Source organism: Lampetra planeri, chromosome 48 (genome assembly GCF_965212315.1).
Source record: "Lampetra planeri chromosome 48, kcLamPlan1.2.h2, whole genome shotgun sequence".
NCBI classification, from domain to species: Eukaryota; Metazoa; Chordata; class Hyperoartia; order Petromyzontiformes; family Petromyzontidae; genus Lampetra; species Lampetra planeri.
The window spans coordinates 5,973,545-5,992,967 of record NC_136154.1 but is presented as its reverse complement, the minus strand read 5'-3'; positions in this window follow the sequence as shown (position 1 = coordinate 5,992,967).

The following is a 19,423-nucleotide window of genomic DNA, read 5'->3' as shown; positions in this document are numbered from 1 at the left end:
ACACACTAATACACACACTAACACACACACACTAACACACACACACTAACACTAACCCCACACTACACACACACACTTGTGTACGCACCACAGGCTGCCCCCCATCCTGACGGACTGCCCACTGGGCAGGCTTCTCCCCGCTGCCCCCACGCAGGGGCAGCTGCTGGCAGGGACACACAGCCCCCCCTCGGGCTCCTCGTAGGTGCCCTCAGCGCACACGCAGCCCTCCACCCCCACCACCCCCACCGCACTAGCAGCAGCACTAGCAGAGGAGGAGGAGGAGCCACAGCCGAGGCCACGCCCCCGAGCAGCTGAGGACGAAGCTGCCGTCCCCTCGACGGTGCCGCGTGCGAGTGACGCGCACGTGCGGTTAGAGCACGTGACCACGCGGTAGGAGAAGACGCGGCCCGAAGCGCACGTGGTCGTGGCTTTGTCTGGTGGGGGAAAGGGGGGGTTAGTGGGGGGGTTAGTGGGGGGGGGGGGATGATGATAAGGTGACAATGTCAACACGGGTACCGCTAACCACCACCCACCATCCGCTAGCCACCACCCACCACCTCTACCCACCACACACCACGACACAGGCACCACCACCCACCACTACCCACCACCACTACCCACCACTACCCACCACCCCACCCCCACCACACACCACCACCACTACCTACCACCCACCACTACCCACCACACACGGGCACCACCACCACCCACCCACCACCACTACCCACCACACACGGGAAGAGTACAGAGTAAGACTGATGGCCTTAATCTAAGTTGTCTTGTGGCTGTTGTTGGTTGTTTGACTTGCATCCCACTGAGATTTTTGCACACAGCGTTGGTGTACGGTGTTTTTTTCTGCAATATTTTGCTGTCTTTTCTTGGATTTTCTGTTTGCACTTAGTCACATAGTCACTTTAAGATGTTTTTTGTTGTTCATGTTTTTGTTTTTTGTTTGTTGCGGTTGCACCCGATTCAAGAGCCGAATGGCTCACAGGGCTATACCTAATACATGAACTTGAACCACCCACCACCACTACCCACCACCCCACCCCACCCCCACCACCCACCACCACCGCTACCCACCACACACGGGCACGAGTTGGCGCCACGCGTCCACCGGGCGACCTGCGAGGCTGCAGGCCGCCACGTAGGAGCTGAGCGCCGAGCAGAGCGACGCGGCCGCGTCCTGGCCGGTGCAAACCTCGTAGCGGCACGCCTGTAGCACACACACACACAGACACACAGACACACACACAGACACACACACACAGACACACACACAGACACACACACAGACAGACATACAGACATACAGACACACACACATACAGATACATAGACACACATACAGACACACACACACACAGATACAGACACACATACGCAGGCACACAGACACATGCACAGACACACGCACACACAGACACACACACAGATACATAGACACACATACAGACACACAGACACACGCACAGACACACACACACAAACACACAGACAGACACACACAGAAAAACACAGACACACGCACGGACATACGCACAGATACACACGCACACACGCAGACATACATACACACAGTGGGTGGGTGAGTGGGTGAGTGAGTGGATGAGTGAGTTGGTTGGTGAGTGAGGGGGTGGGTGAGTGAGTGAGTGGGTGAGTGAGTGAATGAGTGAGTGGATCAGTGGTTGAGTGGGTGGGTGGGTGGGTGAGTGGGTGGGTGGGTGTGTGGGTGTGTGTGTGGGTGTGTGTGTGTGAGTGTGTGGGTGGGTGTGTGTGTGTGGGTGTAGGTGTGTGGGTGTGTGTGTGCGTGGCTCTGTGTGTGTGTGTGGCTCTGTGTGTGTGTGTGGCTCTGTGTGTGTGTGTGTGGGTGTGTGTGCGTGTGTAAGTGTGGGTGTGTGTGGCTCTGTGTGTGTGTGCGTGGCTCTGTGTGTGTGGCTCTGTGTGTGTGTGTGTGCGTGGCTCTGTGTGTAAGTGTGTGTGTGTGTGGCTCTGTGTGTGTGTGTCTCTGTGTGTGTGTGTCTCTGTGTATGTGGCTGTGTGTGTGGCTGTGTGTATGTGGCTCTGTGTGTGTGTGTGGCTCTGTGTGTGTGTGTGTGTGTCTGTGTGTGTGTGTGTGTGGGTGTGTGTGTGTAAGTGTGTGTAAGTGTGTGTGTGTGAGGCTCTGTGTGTGTGTGTGCGTGGCTCTGTGTGGGTGTGTGTGTGTGTATAGGTGTGGGTGTGTGCGTGGCTCTGTGTGTATGTGGCTCTGTGTGTGTGTGGCTCTGTGTGTGTGGCTCTGTGTGTGTGTGGCTCTGTGTGTGGATGTCTCTATGTGTGCGTGGCTCTGTGTGTGTGTGGGTGTGTGTGTAAGTGAGTGAATGAGTGTGTGTGTGTGTGCGTGTCTCTGTGTGTGTGGCTGTGTGTGTGCGTGGCTCTGTGTGTGTGTGTGTGGCTGTGTGTGTGTGTGTGTGTCTCTGTGTGTGTGTGTGTGTGGCTCTGTGTGCGTGTGTGTAAGTGTGTGAGTGTGTGTGGCTGTGTGTGTGTGCGCGGAGTGGATGTCTGCGTGCTGCTCACCGTGTAAAAGCGTGCCGGGTCCACGTCTCCGTGGCAGGCGCCGAACGCGGATTTCTCGCTCAGCACCAGCGAGCACCACCGCTCGGCAAAGCCAGCTGTAGCGGCACAACCACCACCACCACCACCGTCAACCACCACCACCACCGTCAACCACCACCACCGTCAACCACCACCACCACTGTGTGTCTCTGTGGGTGTCTCTGTGGGTGTCTCTGTGTGTGTCTCTGTGTGTGTCTCTGTGTGTGTCTCTGTGGGTGTCTCTGTGTGTCTCTGTGTGTGTCTCTGAGTGTGTCTCTGCGCGTATCTCTGCGTGTGTCTCTGCATGTGTCTCTGTGTGTGTCTCTGTGTCTCTCTGTGTGTCTCTGCGTGTCTCTCTCTGTGTGTCTCTGCGGTGTCTCTGCGTTGTCTCTGCGTTGTCTCTGTCGGTGTCTCTGTCTCACCGGTGCTGGCGCTAGCAGCGCACGGCTCTGCCAGGGCGTCTCGCGCGGGGGGGCAGGGAGCCCCCCCGCCAGCGCCGACCCCCCACGAGTCGGCGAGGGAGGCCGCTGTGGCCTGCAGCACCCCCTGGGCGCAGCGCCAGTCGTCGCCTGCGACGCCATTGAAGTTGCCGCACAGACCTGCACGCACGGGTTCGTGATCACACACACAGGCACAGGTACACACACACACAGGTACACACACACAAGTTCATGATCACACACACACAGGCACACACACACACACAGACACACACACAGGTACACACACACACACATGTACACACACACACAGGTACACACACAGGTTCATGATCATACACACAGGTACATGATCACACACACAGGTACACACACACATGTACACACACACACAGGCACACACACACACAGGTACACATACACACAGGTACACACGCACGCACACACACACAATTACACACACAGGCACACACAGTTACACACACAGGCACACACACACACAGGTACATGATCTCATGTCTCTCTCTCCCCGTGTCTCTCTCACCCCGTGTCTCTCTCCCCGTGTCTCTCTCCCCCCGTGTCTCTCTCACCCCGTGTCTCTCTCCCCGTATCTCTCTCCCCGTGTCTCTCTCACCCCGCGTCTCTCTCCCTGTGTCTCTCTCTCCCCGTGTCTCTCTCCCCCCGTGTCTCTCTCACCCCGTGTCTCTCTCCCCCCGTGTTTCTCTCCCCCCGTGTCTCTCTCACCCCATGTCTCTCTCACCCCGTGTATCTCTCTCCCCGTGTCTCTCTCCCCGTGTCTCTCTCTCCCGGTGTCTCTCATCCCGTGTCTCTCTCCCCGTGTCTCTCTCCACGTGTCCCTCTCACCCCGTGTCTCTCTCACCTCGTGTCTATCTCCCCGTGTCTCTCATCCCGTGTCTCTCTCCCCGTGTCTCTCTCACCCCGTGTCTCTCTCCCCGTGTCTCTCTCTCCCCGTGTCTCTCTCTCCCCGTGTCTCTCTCCCCGTGTCTCTCTCTCCCCTTGTCTCTCTCCCCGTGTCTCTCCCCGTGTCTCTCCCCGTGTCTCTCTCACTCCGTGTCTCTCCCCCCGTGTCTCTCCCCGTGTCTCTCTCTCCCCGTGTCTCTCTCCCCGTGTCTCTCTCCCCGTGTCTCTCTCGCCGTGTCTCTCCCCGTGTCTCTCCCCGTGTCTCTCTCACTCCGTGTCTCTCCCCCCGTGTCTCTCCCCGTGTATCTCTCTCCCCGTGTTTCTCTCCCCGTGTCTCTCCCCCCGTGTCTCTCTCACCCCGTGTCTCTCTCACCCCGTGTCTCTCTCTCCCCGTGTCTCACCCCGTGTCTCTCCCACCCCGTCTCTCTCCCCGTGTCTCTCCCCGTGTCTCTCCCCGTGTCTCTCTCCCCCCGTGTCTCTCCCCGTGTCTCTCTCCGCGTCTCTCTCCCCGTGTCTCTCACCCCCAGTGTCTCTCCCCGTGTCTCTCACCCCGTGTCTCTCTTCCCCCGTGTCTCTCCCCGTATCTCTCTCCCCGTGTCTCTCTCACCCCGTGTCTCTCTCCCCCCGTGTCTCTCCCCGTGTCTCTCTCCGCGTCTCTCTCTCCGTGTCTCTCCCCCCGTGTCTCTCCCCGTGTCTCTCTCCCCCCGTGTCTCTCCCCGTGTCTCTCCCCGTGTCTCTCACCCCGTGTCTTTCTCCCCCCGTGTCTCTCCCCGTGTCTCTCTCTCCCCGTGTCTCTCTCACCCCCCCGTGTCTCTCTCCCCCCGTGTCTCTCTCACCCCCCCGTGTCTCTCTCTCCCCGTGTCTCTCTCACCCCGTGTCTCTCCCCGTGTCTCTCTCCGCGTCTCTCTCCCCGTGTCTCTCTCCCCCCGTGTCTCTTCCCGTGTCTCTCTCTCCCCGTGTCTCTCTCACCCCCCCGTGTCTCTCTCCCCCCGTGTCTCTCTCACCCCCCCGTGTCTCTCTCCCCCCGTGTCTCTCTCACCCCCCGTGTCTCTCTCTCCCCGTGTCTCTCTCACCCCGTGTCTCTCCCCGTGTCTCTCTCCACGTCTCTCTCCCCGTGTCTCTCTCCCCCCGTGTCTCTCCCCGTGTCTCTCTCTCCCCGTGTCTCTCCCCGTGTCTCCCCCCGTGTCTCTCCTCCCGTGTCTCTCCCCGTGTCTCCCCCCGTGTCTCTCTCCGTGTCTCCCCCCGTGTCTCTCCCCGTGTCGCGTGGAGTCTCACCGCGCGTGAGTCCGCGCAGGGCCGGGCTGGCCGTGATGAACATCTGCAGCGTGGGCTCCGTGCGGATCTGCAGGAGGAGCGACGAGGAGGAGGAGGTGGAGGAGGTGGAGGAGGAGGTGGTGGTGGAGCCCTGGGGGGGTGGCAGGAGCAGCCGCACCTCGACGAACATCGATGACACCCGCTGGACCTCCACCGAGTCTGTCTCGACACGCGGGGGGGAGACGCGGGGGGAGACGATGCGGGGAGACGCGGGGAGACACGGAGAGACGCGGGGGGAGACGGTGAGACAAGGAAAGACACGGGGAGACACGCGGAGACGCAGGGAGACACGGGGAGACACAGGGAGACACGGGGAGACGATGCGGGGAGACACGGGGAGACACGGAGAGACACAGGGAGACACGCAGGGAGACACGAGGAGACACGGAGAGACACGGGGAGAAGCAGGGAGACACGGGGAGACGCAGGGAGACACGGGGAGAAGCAGGGAGACACGGGGAGACACGGGGGAGACGCGGGGAGACACAGGGAGACGCGGGGAGACATGGGGAGACGCGGGGACACGCAGGGATGCACAGTGAGAGACACAGACATGAGAGAGTTATTTTAGAACGTCTCTCGCCCTCCACGAGTTCGACTCCCGCTCGCGACCGATGCCAGCGGCGGATAACATCTGAACCCCCCTCCCCCTAGGTCGACTCAGCCTGAAATGAGTACAGTCCGGGGCTGCGGCGTGGGTGGGTCGGAGCTGAGTGGACTTGCCGATGACTGGTACCAGCGGTGTCAAGATCGGCCTCTGTGGAGGAGGCTCGTGAAGGACGCTACTGGGCAGTTGGAGGCAGTCACCCTCCAACAACAACGGAGGAGCGACGCTCACAACAACGAGCGGAGCGCCGGGTGGCTAAAGCACAGCAAGTTGGTACAGTAGGGGGCACAGGTGGTGCATCAGCCAGTCGTCTCGGTCATCTCGGTCAGTCGACCCGTGGCACCTGCTGGGTCTGCCCCGTGACCTCCTGCCAGCGGGCGTTCGACACTTCACGTGGCCTCAAGGTGCACTTGGCCTGGCACAAGCGTCGTGGTGACGTCATCGGCTCGTGAAGGGCGCTGCTGCTGCTGGGCAGTGCCAGGTTAGGTGCAGGAGGAGGTCACGGGACAGACCCTGCAGGTGCCATGGGTTGACTGCTGTGCCAGGCTGGGTGCACCGTGAGGCTACTGGGCAGTGGGAGGATGTTGCAGCTCCAATAATAACAGCGGAGGGGCAGAGGAGCGACGCTGCTCACAACAACGAGAGGAGCACCGGGCGGATAAAACCGCAGCAAGTTGGCACAATAGGGGAAACAGCTGGTGGTGTATCTGGCAGTCACTTCCTGCTGCACCTAGCCTGGCACAGCAGTTAACCCGTGGCACCTGCTGGGTCTGTCCATTGACCTCCTCCTGCACCTAGCCTGGCTTAGTGGTGAATGGCAGTTGTTGTTGTTGATGTGTGTACCTGTGTGTGTGTATGTGTGTGTGTGTATGTGTGTATCTGTATGTGTGTATCTGTGTGTGTGTACCTGTGTGTGTGTACCTGTGTGTGTATGTACAGGAGGACGTGGAGCTGAGTGGACTTGCCGATGACTGGTACCAGCGGTGTCAAGATCGGCCTCAGTGGAGGAGGCTCGTGAAGGACGCTACTGGGCAGTTGGAGGCAGTCGCCCTCCAACAACAACGGAGGGCGGAGGAGCGACGCTCACAACAACGAGCGGAGCGCCGGGTGGCTAAAGCACAGCAAGTTGGCACAGTAGGGGGCACAGGTGGTGCATCAGCCAGTCATCTGGCTCATCTCGGTCAGTCGACCCGTGGCACCTGGGTCTGCCCCGTGACCTCCTGCCAGCGGGCGTTCGACACTTCACGTGGCCTCAGGGTGCACATGGCCTGGCACAAGCGTCGTGGTGACGTCACCGCCACTTAGTGGCGAATGGCGGTTGTTGTTGTTGTTGTTGTATGTACCTGTGTGTGTATCTGTGTGTATCTGTGTGTGTGTGTATCTGTGTGTGTATGTGTGTACCTGTGTGTGTGTACCTGTGTGTGTGTGTACCTGTGGGTGTGTATCTGTGTGTGTGTACTTGTGTGTGTGTGTATCTGTGTGTGTACCTGTGTGTGTGTATCTGTGTGTGTGTACTTGTGTGTGTATGTGTGTATCTGTGTATCTGTGTGTGTACCTGTGTGTACCTGTGTGTATGTACCTGTGTGTGTATGTGTGTACCTGTGTGTGAGTGTGTGGAGCAGTGGCTCAGCGGTTAGCGCTACGCTGCGCTACGAACCCAGCGACCCGGGTTCGATTCCCGCTCACAGGCCAACACCAGCGGTGATGATTATCTGAACCGGTCCTGGGCCTCCCCTAGGTCGACTGAGCCTCAAATGGGTTCCTGGTGCAGCGGTGTGTAGTGAATATCGCCACTGGGGAGACAAAGGCGGCCGGGCGTGGTGCTGGCCACCCACCCCCTCGTGTGCCGTTCCGGCCTTCATATGCACTGCTCGCTAACAGCACTTGCCCCTACAAGTCTGTGAAGGCTACACGGGGGATCTTTATACCTCTGTGTGTGTGTGTGTGATCACGAAACCTGCTGCTGAAGCAAGCACTTGCCCCACCAGCGTGCGGGAGGCTACCTGGGGGGAGCTTTGCCTCTGGTACCTGTGATGTAGGGCAGGGGGAGGAGGTCCTCGCCCTGGTTCACGACGCTCGCGCTGAAGAATTCGATATACTCCTTCATCCAGCAGTGGAGAGAGAAGAGGGAGGGAGGGGGAGGGAGGAGGAGGGGGGGAGGATCGTGAGGAGGAGTTGGAGGCGCTGCTGCTGAACCTGGAGCGTGCCACCAAGAGGTGGGGCCTTACCATCAGCCCCACCAAAACTAAGCACCTGCCTGGGTATTTTGTACCATCGGACACTCCACCCCCCAAAACTCCAAATTGGTGATGGGGGCAGTTGTGGAGATTGTTTGAGGAGCTCACAAATCCTTGAAAGATCTGGACACAGTTCCATCGGTGAACTCCTCCGCAGGCAAGGCTGCATTGGCTGGGTCATGTAGCCCGCATGCCCAGCCACCGCATGCCTAAACAGCTTTTGTTCGGCCAGATAGAGGGGGCTAAACGGGCGCGGCACGGGCTAGAGAAGAGATGGAGTGACGTGGTACAGGAGGACGTGGAGCTGAGTGGACTTGCCGATGACTGGTACCAGCGGTGTCAGGATCGGCCTCTGTGGAGGAGGCTCGTGAAGGATGTTACTGGGCAGTTGGAGGCAGTCGCCCTCCAACAACAACGGAGGGCGGAGGAGCGACGCTCACAACAACGAGTGGGGCGCTGGGTGGCTTAAGCACAGCAAGTTGGCACAGTAGGGGGCACAGGTGGTGCATCAGCCAGTCATCTCAGTCAGTCAACCAGTGGCACCTGGGTCTGCCCCGTGACCTCTTGCCAGCGGGCGTTCGACACTTCACGTGGCCTCAAGGTGCACATTGCCTGGCACATGCGTCGTGGTGACGTCACCGCCACTTAGTGGTGAATGGCGGTTGTTGTTGTTGGTGAGTGTGGTGGTGAGGGTACCTTTCCGTTGGTGGTGAGGATGGAGTCGAGGCAGGTCTCTGACTCCGTGGCTCCGCACTGAGTGAAGGAGCCAACCAGGGACCAGTTTCCTGCCTGGGTGAGTGACGGGGTGAGTTAGTGACCATGTGACTGTGTGAGTCAGTGACTGTGTGACTGAGTGACTGTGTGACTGTGTGAGTCAGTGACTGTGCGACTGTGTGAGTGAGTGACTGTGTGAGTGAGTGACTGTGTGACTGTGTGAGGGAGTGACTGTGTGAGTGAATGACTGTGTGACTGAGTGACTATGTGAGTGAGTGAGTGAGTGACTGAGTGACTGTGTGACTGTGTGAGTCAGTGACTGTGTGACTGTGTGAGTGAGTGACTGTGTGAGTGAGTGATTGTGTGACTGAGTGACTATGTGAGTGAGTGAGTGAGTGAGTGACTGAGTGACTATGTGAGTGAGTGACTGTGTGAGTGAGTGACTGTGTGACTGTGTGACTGTGTGAGTGAGTGACTGTGTGACTATGTGAGTGAGTGACTGTGTGAGTGAGTGACTGTGTGAGTGAGTGACAGTGTGAGTGAGTGACTGTGTGACTGTGTGAGTGAGTGACTGTGTGAGTGAGTGACTGTGTGAGTGAGTGACTAAGTGACACAGTGACCGAGTGAATGAGTGACTGTGTGACTGTGTGACTGTGTGAGTGAGTGACTGTGTGACTGAGTGATTGTGTGAGTGACTGTGTGACTGTGTGAGTGAGTGACTGTGTGAGTGACTGTGTGACTGTGTGACTGTGTGACTGAGTGACTGTGTGACTAAGTGACTGTGTGACTGAGTGACTGAGTGAGTGAGTGAGTGACTGTGTGACTGAGTGAATGTGTGACTGAGTGACTGTGTGACCGAGTGAATGAGTGACTGTGTGACTAAGTGACTGTGTGAGTGAGTGACTGAGTGACTGTGTGACTGTGTGAGTGAGTGACTGAGTGAGTCAATGACTGAGTGACTGTGTGACTGAGTGAGTCAGTGACTGTGTGTGAGTCAGTGACCGCGTGACTGAGTGACTGTGTGAGTGACTGAGTGACCATGTGACTGAGTAAGTGACTGTGTGAGTGACTGAATGACCATGTGACTGAGTGACTGTGTGAGTGACTGAGTGACCGCGTGACTGAGTGACTGTGTGAGTGACCGAGTGACTGAGTGACTGAGTGACCGTGTGACTGAGTGAGTGAGTGAGTGACTGTGTGACTGAGTAACCGAGTGACTGTGTGATTGAGTGACTGTGTGACTGAGTGACTGAGTGAGTGAGTGACTGTGTGACTGAGTGACCGAGTGACTGTGTGACCAAGTGAATGAGTGACTGTGTGAGTGAGTGACTGTGTGAGTGACTGAATTACCATGTTACTGAGTGACCGTTTGACTGAGTGACTGAGTGACTGAGTGACCGAGTGACCATGTGACTGAGTGACTGAGTGACTGTGTGACTGAGTGACCGTGTGACTGAGTGAGTGAGTGAGTGACTGTGTGACTGAGTGACCGAGTGACTGTGACTGAGTGACTGAGTGAGTGAGTGACTGTGTGACTGAGTGACCGAGTGACTGTGTGACCAAGTGAATGAGTGACTGTGTGAGTGAGTGACTGTGTGAGTGACTGAATTACCATGTTACTGAGTGACCGTTTGACTGAGTGACTGAGTGACTGAGTGACCGAGTGACCATGTGACTGAGTGACTGAGTGACTGTGTGACTGAGTGACCGTGTGACTGAGTGAGTGAGTGAGTGACTGTGTGACTGAGTGACCGAGTGACTGTGACTGAGTGACTGTGTGACTGAGTGACTGAGTGAATGAGTGACCGAGTGACTGTGTGACCGAGTGACCGAGTGACTGTGTGACCGAGTGAATGAGTGACTGTGTGAGTGAGTGACTGTGTGAGTGACTGAATTACCATGTTACTGAGTGACCGTGTGACTGAGTGACTGAGTGAGCCCCTGTACCTGCAGCAGGAGGTAGCGGCATGCCGCATGGAAGCGGAACTCGGCCTGGTCGAAGGTGGTCACGTGGGATCCCCCGTCCACCACGCACGTGGCTGCACATGGCCGCTCTGTACAGCTCCAACGGCCTCGCTCACACGCACTGGGCACGGGCGGGAGGGGGTAAGCGCCATACTTCACCGCTCCGGTACATCTCGGATTGTGTTTGGGTTAAAGGTCAGGGAGAGTCTTCTTGGTTCTTTCGGTAAAGTCACGTAGAATGGAAACAATAAAAATAATAAAATAAAACATAATAAAATAATTTTCACGACGTTTCGGCCACAACGCAAGCAGCCGTCATCAGGTGAAGACCAGGTCTATCGGGGAGACAGCGTCTGAATGAAACAGCACCAAGCTGTCTCTGACAGACCTACAATCTAAACTATACACTAAACTACAATCTAAACTACAATCTAAACTATACACTAAACTAAACACTAAAATACAATCTAAACTATACACTAAACTACAATCTAAACTACAATCTAAACTATACACTAAACTACAATCTAAACTACAATCTAAACTATAGACTAAACTAAACACTAAAATACAATCTAGACTACAATCTAAACCTCTATACTAAACTAAACACTAAACTACAATCTAAACTACAATCTAAACCTCTATACTAAACTAAACTAAACACTAAACTACAATATAAACTACAATCTAAACCTCTATACTAAACTAAACACTAAACTACAATCTAAACTACAATCTAAACCTCTATACTAAACTAAACACTAAACTACAATCTAAACTATACACTAAACTACAATCTAAACTACAATCTAAACTATACACTAAACTACAATATAAACTATACACTCAATCTAAACTACAATCTAAACTATACACTAAACTAAACACTAAACTACAATCTAAACTACAATCTAAACCTCTATACTAAACTAAACACTAACCTACAATCTAAACTACAATCTAAACCTCTATACTAAACTAAACACTAAACTACAATCTAAACTACAATCTAAACCTCTATACTAAACTAAACACTAAACTACAATCTAAACTACAATCTAAACCTCTATACTAAACTAAACACTAAACTACAATCTAAACTATACACTAAACTACAATATAAACTACAATCTAAACTATACACTAAACTACAATCTAAACTACAATCTAAACTACACACTAAACTAAACACTAAACTACAATCTAAACTACAATCTAAACTATACACTAAACTAAACACTAAACTACAATCTAAACTACAATCTAAACCTCTATACTAAACTAAACACTAAACTACAATCTAAACTACAATCTAAACCTCTATACTAAACTAAACACTAAACTACAATCTAAACTATACACTAAACTACAATCTAAACTACAATCTAAACTATACACTAAACTACAATCTAAACTACAATCTAAACTATACACTAAACTAAACACTAAACTACAATCTAAACTACAATCTAAACCTCTATACTAAACTAAACACTAAACTACAATCTAAACTACAATCTAAACCTCTATACTAAACTAAACACTAAACTACAATCTAAACTATACACTAAACTACAATCTAAACTACAATCTAAACTATACACTAAACTACAATCTAAACTACAATCTAAACTACACACTAAACTAAACACTAAACTACAATCTAAACTACAATCTAAACTATACACTAAACTAAACACTAAACTACAATCTAAACTACAATCTAAACCTCTATACTAAACTAAACACTAAACTACAATCTAAACTATACACTAAACTACAATCTAAACTACAATCTAAACTATACACTAAACTACAATCTAAACTACAATCTAAATTATACACTAAACTAAACACTAAACTACAATCTAAACTACAATCTAAACCTCTATACTAAACTAAACACTGAGCTACGAGCTACGAGGTAAGGCCCCACTGAGGTGTGAAGCTCCAGACGAGCCACCACCACCACTACCACCACCTACCCCACCACCACCACTACCACCACCTACCCCACCACCACCACCACCACCTCCACCACCACCACCACCACCTTCACCACCTCCACCAGCACCACCAGCACCACCACCTCCACCAGCACCACCACCACCACTACCACGTGGCTTCTCACTAACCACCACCACCACGTGACTTCTCACTAACCACCACCACCACGTGACTTCTCACTAACCACCACCACCATCACTCGGCCTTAAGATTTGCATTGAACTGCCCATATAGGACTCACCACTGTGACCTCTACATTGGGTCAAACTTAACATCTCTGAATGTTCGACGGCTTGTGCACCAGATCTTATTTATTCATGATGTACTTGCAAAAGAATCTGCAGATTACCTGCTGGATCTCATCTCTGTTTCAAAGAACAAATTTGACCTAAGGTCTACACTCATTTACCAGCTTAATATTCCCTATTGCCGTACATATACTGGAGGAAGGGCCTTTGCTATTGATGCCCCCAGGGTCTGGAATGCTGTTGCCAATAAATTGAAACTTGAGTCACTACCTATGAGATCTTCACTCAAAACTGCTCTAGAGGAGTTGTACACCCCTAGCTGCCAGTGCTATTCAGTGACCTAAAATAAAATGTTTCGCTCCGGATGATCGCTACAAAGTATGACCTGTGCTTTTGATTTAGTGTGCTGATCTTAAAGGTGGAGTGACTCATGCAGCCAGCTATGGCTGCAGGGTTTTGGTAGTACATGTTGTTTATGCCATTTATTGTGAAAATTCTGTCACAGTTCCTATGATTGCTTTCTCATTGCTTTCATGGCTTTATTTTGGTGATTTCGAAAAGTGTATTGGTTTAGCCATGTTTGTTTGTTGTAGTACAGAGTTAGACTGATGGCCTTAATCTAAGCTGTCTTGTGGTTGTTGTTGTTGTTGTTTGACTTGCATCCCACTGGGATTTTTGCACACAGCGTTGGTGTACGGTGTTTTTTCTGCAATATTTTGCTGTCTTTTCTTGGATTTTCTGTTTGCACTTAGTCACATATTCACTTTAAGATGTTTTTTGTTCATGTTTTTGTTTGTTGCGGTTGCACCCGATTCAAGAGCTGAATGGCTCACAGGGCTATACCTAATAAATGAACTTGAACTTGAACTTGAACCACCACGTGACTTCTCACTAACCACCACCACCACGTGGCTTCTCACTAACCACCACCACCACCACGTGACTTCTCACTAACCACCTCCACCACCACGTGACTTCTCACTAACCACCACCATCACGTGACTTTTCATTAAACACCACCACCACGTGACTTCTCACTAACCACCTCCACCACGTGACTTCTCACTAACCACCTCCACCACCACGTGACTTCTCACTAACCACCACCACGTGACTTCTCACTAACCACCACCACCACGTGACTTCTCACTAACCACCACCACCACCACGTGACTTTTCACTAACCACCACCACGTGACTTCTCACTAACCACCACCACCACCACGTGACTTCTCACTAACCACCACCACGTGACTTCTCACTAACCACCTCCACCACCACGTGACTTCTCACTAACCACCACCACGTGACTTCTCACTAACCACCACCACGTGACTTCTCACTAACCACCACCACCACCACGTGACTTCTCACTGACCACCACCACCACATGACTTCTCACTAACCACCACCACCACGTGACTTCTCACTAACCACCACCACCACGTGACTTCTCACTAACCACCTCCACCACCACGTGACTTCTCACTAACCACCACCACGTGACTTCTCACTAACCACCTCCACCACCACGTGACTACTCACTAACCACCACCACGTGACTTCTCACTAACCACCTCCACCACCACGTGGCTTCTCACTAATGACAGCAGCTCAGCCGAGTGGCTGACGTCATCGTCGTCGTCATCATCACGTGGAACATTTATAGCAGCAGACAGACACAGTTGTGGACGGTGAGTGAGTGGTGAGGGTGAGGGGAGTGAGTGGTAAGTGAGTTGTGAAGGTGAGGTGAGTGAGTGTGGTGAGTGAGTGGTGAGGGTGGGAGGAGTGAGTGGTGAGGTGATTGAGTGATGAGGGTGAGGTGAGCGAGTGATGAGGGTGAGGTGAGTGAGTGATGAGGGTGAGGTGAGTGAGTGATGAGGGTGAGGTGAGTGAGTGATGAGGGTGAGGTGAGTTAGTGGTGAGGGTGAGGTGAGTGGTAAGTGAGTGGTGAGCGGCAGGGTGATGAGCGCATCTCGCCGGCCAGGTACACTTTGTGTGAGTGAGTGGTGAGTGAGTGGTGAGTGAGTGAGTGACTGACTGACTGACTGAGTGAGTGAGTGGGTGAGTGAGTGGTGATTAAGTGGTGAATGAGTGGTGAGTGAGTGAGTTGTGAGTGGTGAGTGGTGAGTGAGTGTTAAGTGAGTTGTAAGTGAGTTGTGATTGAGTGGGTGACTGACTGACTGACTGAGTGAGTGAGTGGGTGGGTGAGTGAGTGAGTGGCGAGTGAGTTGTCAGTGAGTGGTGAGTGAGTGGTGAGTGAGTGGTGAGTGAGTGAGTGTGAGTGGTGAGTGAGTGTTAAGTGAGTTGTGAGTGAGTGGTGAGTGAGTGGTGAGTGAGTGGGTGACTGACTGACTGACTGAGTGAGTGTGAGTGAGTGGTGAGTGGTAAGTGAGTGGTGAGTGAGTGTTAAGTGAGTTGTGAGTGAGTGGTGAGTGACTGGTGAGTGAGTGGTGAGTGAGTCCTCACCATTTGCGGCAGGGTGAGGAGCGCACCGCTCCGGCGCGGTACACTTTGCCGTTGAACTCACACGAGCAGTTGGACAGCGGCACGCAGCGACCAGACGGAGAAACATCGTCCACTACCGTGCCTAGACACACACATAGACACACATACATAGAGACACACACAGACACATAGAGACACAACAACAACAACAACCGCCATTCGCCACTAAGTGGTGGTGACGTCACCATGACGCTTGTGCCAGGCCAAGTGCACGTTGAGGCCACGTGGAGTGTCGAACGCCCGCTGGCAGGAGGTCACGGGGCAGACCCAGCAGGTGCCACGGGTTGACTGACCGAGATGACCGAGATGACTGGCTGATGCACCACCTGTGCCCCCTACTGTACCAACTTGCTGTGCTTTAGCCACCTGGCGCTCCGCTCGTTGTTGTGAGCGTCACTCCTCAACCCTCCGTTGTTGTTGGAGGGCGACTGCCTCCAACTGCCCAGTAGCGTCCTTCACGAGCCTCCTCCACCGAGGCCGATCTTGACACCGCTGGTACCGGTCATCGGCAAGTCCACTCAGCTCCACGTCCTCCTGTACCACATCACTCCATCTCTTCTCTAGCCTGTTCCGCGCCCGTTTAGTCCCCTCGATCCGGCCGAACAAAAGCTGTTTAGGCATGCGGTGGCTGGGCATGCGGGCTACATGACCCAGCCAACGCAGCCTTGCCTGCCGGAGGAGCTCACCGATGGGACTTTGCCCAGATCTTTCAAGGATTTGTGAGCTCTTCACACAATCCAGCCTGGTTAAACCCAGGATGGATCGTAGGCAGGCCAGCCTAAATGTTTCCAACCGGCGAAGATGCTCCACTAGGGGGGTCCACGTTTCGCAAGCGTAGAGAAGGGAGGGAATGACCGTGGCCGAGAAGACCTGAAGCTTCGTGCGGAGTGACAGACCAGGTAGCTTCCACACAGCGTTATGCAACCGATGAAAAAATATTGCCGCTCGACTGATTCAGAGTGAGACCTCTGCTGTTAAACTGGAGCTGGTCATAAGCACACTGCCCAGGTATGGGAAACTCTCCACTCTCTCCACTACTACCCCATCACCGATTGGGAGTTGTGGGGGTGGAGTGTCCGATGGTACAAAATACCCAGGCAGGTGCTTAGTTTTGGTGGGGCTAATGGTAAGGCCCCACCTCTTAGTGGCACGCTCCAGTCTCAGCAGCAGCGTCTCCAATTCCTCTTCTGAATGAGCAGCTATAACCAAATCGTCGGCATACATAACGTGGTTGACCAATAAGGAGCCATCCCTTTATCGCACCCGGGAGTCGATCAGCCTCCCATTATATCTGTACCAGATGGAAATTCCCTCGGTACAGCTATTGAAGGCTTCACGAACTACGTGGTCAAAATAGATGTTAAATAATGTGGGAGCCAGAGGACATCCCTGTCGCACCCCAAGGTGTACAGGGAAAGGCTCTGACTCCCGGCCACATAGTTTTACCCGGGCCCGCTCACCATCATGAAGGTCCTTAATGATCGTGAGCAGAGGGACACACATACACACACATAGACACACACACACAGAGACACACGCACACACACACATAGACACACATATAGAGACAGACACACAGACACATAGACACACACATAGACACACAACAAAACCGCCATTCGCCACTAAGTGGCAGTGACGTCACCACGACACTTGTGCCAGGCCATGTGCACCTTGAGGCCACGTGAAGTGTCGAACGCCCGCTGGCAAGAGGTCACGGGGCAGACCCAGGTGCCACTGGTTGACTGACTGAGATGACTGGCTGATGCACCACCTGTGCCCCCTACTGTGCCAACTTGCTGTGCTTAAGCCACCCAGCGCCCCACTCGTTGTTGTGAGCGTCGCTCCTCCGCCCTCCGTTGTTGTTGGAGGGCGACTGCCTCCAACTGCCCAGTAGCGTCCTTCACGAGCCTCCTCCACAGAGGCCGATCTTGACACCGCTGGTACCAGTCATCGGCAAGTCCACTCAGCTCCACGTCCTCCTGTACCACATCACTCCATCTCTTCTCTAGCCCGTGCCACGCCCGTTTAGCCCCCTCGATCCGGCCGAACAAAAGCTGTTTAGGCATGCGGTGGCTGGGCATGCAGGCTACATGACACAGCCAACGCAGCCTTGCCTGCCGGAGGAGCTCACCGATGGGACTTTGCCCAGATCTTTCAAGGATTTCTGAGCTCCTCACACAATCCAGCCTGGTTAAACCCAGGATGGGTCGTAGGCAGGCCAGCCTAACCGGCGAAGATGTCCCATTAGCGGGGTCCACGTTTTTCCAAACATAGAGAAGGATTAGAATGACTGTGGCCAAGAAGACCCAAAGCTTCGTGTGGAGCGACAGACCAGGTAGCTTCTACACAGCATTACGCAGCCGATGAAAAGATGATGCCGCTCAACTGATTCGGAGTGAGACCTCTGCTGTCAAACCAGAGCCGGTCATGAGCACACTGCCCAGGTATGGAAAACTCTCCACTCTCTCCACAACTGCCCCATCACCAATTGGTAGTTGTGGGGGTGGAGTGTCCGATGGTACAAAATACCCAGGCAGGTGCTTAGTTTTGGTGGGGCTGATGGTAAGGCCCCACCTCTTAGTGGCAAGCTCCAGGTTCAGCAGCAGTGCCTCCAACTCCTCCTCCGAGTGAGCAGCAATTACCAGATCATCGGCATACATAACGTGGTTGAGCAATAGGGAGCTATCCCTTGACAGCACCCGGGCATCGATCAGCCTCCCATTATATCTGTACCAGATGGAAATTCCCCCGGTACAGCTATTGAAGGCTTCACGAACTACGCGGTCGAAAAAGATGTTAAATAATGTGGGAGCCAGAGGACATCCCTGTCGCACCCCAAGGTGAACAGGGAATGAGTCCGACTCACAGCCACGTAGTTTTACCCGGGCCTGCCCATGTTTCACACCACAACGTTCACACGACGTTCGACCACAACGTTCACACAACGTTCACACTCCAACGTTCATACCGCAAAGTCCACACCGCAACGGTTCACCCCAACATGTCGTTGACACCACATCGTTCACACAACGTTCACACCACGACGTTCACACGACGTCACACCACACCACGACGTGCACACACCACGACGTTCACACGACGTCCCACCACCGACCGTTGGGGCAGAAGCAGCCGTATGTGCATCGCGAGCTGCAGGCGGCGGCGCTGCCCGGGTCCCTGCAGGTTGGGGGGCAGGCCGAGCCGCACTCAGAGAAGACGCGGCCAGCTGGGCAGCGCGGGGCCGCTGTGTGGGACAGAGGCACGCGCACACAGGTAAAGGTAAAGTTCCCCCAGGTAGCCTTCAGCAGAGAGGACGCAGCCAGGTGGGGCAAGAGAGACACACACACAGGTAAAGGTAAAGTTACCCCAGGTAGCCTTCAGCAGAGAAGACTTGGCCAGGTGGGGAAGAGAGATACACGCGCACACAGGTAAAGGTAAAGGTGCCCCAGGTAGCCTTCAGCTGAGAGGACGCGGCCAGGTGGGGCAAGAAAGAGACACGCACAGGTAAAGGTCTCCCAGGTAGCCTTCAACCGGGCTGTCGGGGCTGCAGCAGTAGCAGCAGAAAGAGGTGGAGCAGCAGCAGCAGGAGCAGCAGCAGCAACAGGAGGTGGAGGAGGAGGAGGTGGAGCTGCAGCAGGAGGTGGAGGAGGAGCAGCAGCAACAGCAGCAGCAGGAGCTGCAGCAGCAGGAGGAGGTGGAGGAGGTGAAGGAGGAGCAGCAGCAGCAGGAGGAGGTGGAGCAGCAGCAGCAGGAGGAGGAGGAGCTGCTGCTGCTGCTGCTGCGGCTGTGCGAGTGTCTCACGGCAGAGCGAGGGGCTCCTCCACTCGGCTGGGCGCCCCCCGGCGATGACGAGCGCCTGTGAGAGGGCGCGCAGCGACGAGC